Here is a 3,919-nt window from a genome sequence, read left to right as displayed (position 1 = left end):
AATACGACCTCTGCACCATACACCATGAACAAAGGTGTGTACCCGGTAGTATGGTTGGGCGTGGTCCGCAGCCCCCAGAGTACAGAGTCAAGCTCCTCAACCCAGTGCTTGTCTGATTCTTTCAAAGACCGCACTAGTCTGGGCTTGATGCCGCTCATAATAAGACCGTTGGCGCGTTCGACTTGACTGTTGGTTTGTGGGTGGTAGATGGAGGAGTAATCTAGTCTAATACCCACATTACTACACCAGGTTTTTACCTCATCGGCTGTGAAATTGGAGCCGGTGTTAGTGATGATGTTGTGTGGGACACCATAATGGTGCACAACATCAGATATGAAGTCTATCACCGGGCTGGACTCAGCCGTTTTGACCGGTTTAGCCTCTATCCACTTAGTGAATTTGTCCACCATAACCAGCAGATATTTTTTCTTATGGATTCCTCCTTTAAGGGGTCCAACCATGTCGAGTCCCTAGACCACGAAAGGCCAAGTGATGGGGATTGTTTGTAGGGAAGTGGGGGGCATATGGCTTTGATTGGCAAAGAGTTGACATCTGATGCAACGTTGGACAAGGTCCTGTGCATCTGCTCGGGCCCTCGGCCAATAAAACTCTTTATGGAAGGCCTTGGTAACAAGGGCCCGAGATGCGGCGTGGTGACCGCCGAGTCAGGCATGAATTTCAGCCAAGAGCTACCGCCCCTCTTCCTCGGATATACATCGTTGAAGGACTCCGGTGGCGCTTTTCTTGTAGAGCTCTCCATCATGAACCTTGTAGGCCTTTGAGCGCCGAACAATGTAGCGGGCCTCATTATGGTCGTCAGGAAGCTCCTTCCTATTAAGGTTGGACAGGAAGGGTTCGGTCCATGGTGCAATGACTGCCATGATGAGATGCGCCGACGGTGTTATGTCGGTGTTTCCGGGATCTGGGGTTATGTTTTGGTCCGGACTAGTATTGCCGTTTTCCCCTTGCCACACCATGGATGGCTTAAAAAGCCTTTCCTGGAAGATATTAGGTGGTACGGGGTTGCGCTTAGCGCCAATACGAGCAAGAACATCCGCCGCTTGATTACTTTCTCAAGCCACATGATGGAACTCGAGCCCCTCGAACTTGGCCAACATTTTTATGACTGCGTTACGATACACTACCATCTTCGAATCTTTAGCATCGAAATCTCCGTTTATTTGAGATATTGCAAGGTTTGAGTCCCCGCGCACTTCTAGGCATTGTATGCCCATGGAGACAGCCATCTGACGACCATGCAATAAGGCCTCGTATTCGGCTGCATTATTGGAGTCTGTGTATAGTATTTGGAGAACGTACTGGACGATGTCTCCGGTAGGGGACGTTAAAACGACACCCGCTCCTAACCCTGCCAGCATTTTGGAGCCGCCGAAGTGCATGACCCAATTGGAGTATGTGCCGACTCTGTAGGGAGTTCGGCCTCTGTCCATTCGACGATGAAGTCGGCCAGTACTTGGGATATGATAGCTCGACGTGGTTTATATGTAATGTCAAATGGCAGGAGCTCAATGGCCCATTTGGCAATCCGACATGTAGCATGGTGGTTGTTTATAATGTCGTTGAGTGGTACTTCGGAGGCCACCGTGATCGAACACTCCTGGAAGTAGTGATGGAGCTTTCGAGATGCCATGAAGACCACGTAGGCTATTTTTTGATAATGAGGGTACCGGGATTTGCATGGTGTAAGGATAGTAGATATGTAGTATACTTGCTTCTGAAGCGGGAATTTATGTCCGTCCTATTCTCATTCAACGACGAGTACGACGCTTACCACCTGATGTGTTGCCAATATGTATAATAACATCGGTTCGCCGGCATTTGGTGTGGCCAGGATTGGATTGCTCGCAAGAAGGGTTTTTATTTCTTCCTGTCCGGCTGTTGCCGCGTCCGTCCACTCGAAGTGGTTGGTTCGCCGTAGAAAGCGATAGAGTGGCAGCACCTTTCCTCCTCATCTGGAGATAATGCGGATTAGAGCTGCCACGCAACCTGCAAGTTTTTGAACTTGTTAAGGTCTGTTGGCTTAGCCAATTGTGAAAAAGCTCGGATTTTGGCTGGGTTTTGTTTGATTCCCCTATTGGAGACAATTAAGCCCAACAGTTTTCCAGCGGGGATGCTGAAGACACACTTTTTCGAGTTGAGCTTGATGTCATACGCCCTGAGGTTGTCGAATGTCATCAACGTACGCTTCTACTGTTTTGTCAATCAGTTTCTCCAGGCATGTTTAAATCATGCGTTGATATGTGGCGTCGGCGTTCTTGAGCCCAAAGGGCATGGTATTGAAGCAGAATGGCCCGTATGGGGTAATAAATGCTGTTGCAGCTTGATCGGATTACTTCATTTTGATTTGATGTTATTCGGAGTATGCATCGAGGAAACATAGTGAGTCGTGTCCTGCGATGGCGTCAATGATTTGTTCAATGCAGGGAAGGGGAAAGGGGTCCTTAGGGCAAGCCCTGTTGAGATCCTTGAAATCGACACATAGGCGCCAGGATTTATCTTTCTTTGGTACCATTACCAGGTTTGCCAACCAGCCCGGATGCTTCATTTCTCTGATGAGTCCAGCCTCGATGAGCTTGGCCAACTCCTCCCCCATGGCTTGTAGCTTAGGTTCGGAAAAGCGCCGAAGTGTTTGCTTAACTAGTTTAAATCCCTTTAATATGTTGAGGCTATGTTCGGCCAACTTGCGTGGGATCCCTGGCATAACCGAAGGGTGCCAGGCAAATATGTCCCAGTTTTTGCGTAGGAATTCTCGTAGTGAGGCATCGACTGTTGGGTTCAGTTGAGCTCCGATGGATGATGTCTTCTTGGGGTCCATTGGGTGGACCTGGAATTTGATTATTTCTTCTGTCGGTTTGAACGAGGTGGATTTGGGGCGTTTGTCGAGGATCACATCGTCCCTGTCCACTGTGGAGTGTAGTGCGGTTAATTATTCCGCCGCGAGGGCTTCAGATAGCGCCTCCAGGGCCAGGGATGCGGTTTTGTTTTCAGCGCGGAGTGCTATGTCCGGATCACTAATGAGAGTGATTATACCGTTTGGTCCCGGCATTTTGAGCTTCATATATCTATAGTGAGGTATAGCTTGGAAGCGTCTAAAAGCATCCCGTCCCAACAGGGCGTGATATCCCCTGCTGAAAGGGGCCACTTGGAAGGTTATTTCTTCGGACCGATAGTTCTCCGGCGATCCAAATACCACGTCAAGTGTGATTTTGCCCGTGCACCGCGCCTCCCGACTAGGAATAATTCCCCAGAAGGTTGTGTTACTTTGTTTGATGCAGCCAAGGTTGTCAGAATCGCGATTCTATTATACGATTCTACGACTTTACGATCCAAACTAACCCCTATGATTCTATGATTTTAGTTCTTAGAATCTACGTTTCTACCATCTTGATAGTGGAAATTCTACGATTTGCGATCCTACCATCAAAGCTCCGATCCGATTCAAAATCGCGATTCTGACAACCTTGGATGCAGCTCCTGTCTATTTCCATTTTATGGAGTGTGTCCTCATAAATGAGATTTAGTCCGCTGCCGCCGTCCATGACTTGGTGAGTCGAAATACATCCACGATGAGGCTGAGGACTAACGCGGCTGGTGCTCGTACTATTATGTACTTTGGTTCGTCACCGGCGTTGAATGTTATAGCCGTGTCGTTCCATGGGTTTATTACAGCGATTTGGCAGACTTCATTGAGCTCGCGAAGTGCCCTTTTGCGCTTGTTATTTTAAGCGAATGTCTCGAAGGCTGTCAATACTCTTTGGTCGTCGTCTTCTAGGTGGTGTTGTTCTAGGGCGTCCTTGATAAGGTTGTCCTCGCTGCTCTTGGCTACCTGTCGTAGTATCCAACATGCTCTAAGGCTGTGGGTTGCCACGGTATCTGTTGTTGTATGTATTTTGAATGG

The sequence above is a fragment of the Triticum urartu genome, chromosome 4A, assembly GCF_056163025.1.
Source record: "Triticum urartu cultivar PI428250 chromosome 4A, HENAU_Tu73, whole genome shotgun sequence".
NCBI lineage: Eukaryota > Viridiplantae > Streptophyta > Magnoliopsida > Poales > Poaceae > Triticum > Triticum urartu.
The sequence above is the reverse complement of the archived record's forward strand: the minus strand, read 5'-3'. Positions refer to the sequence as shown.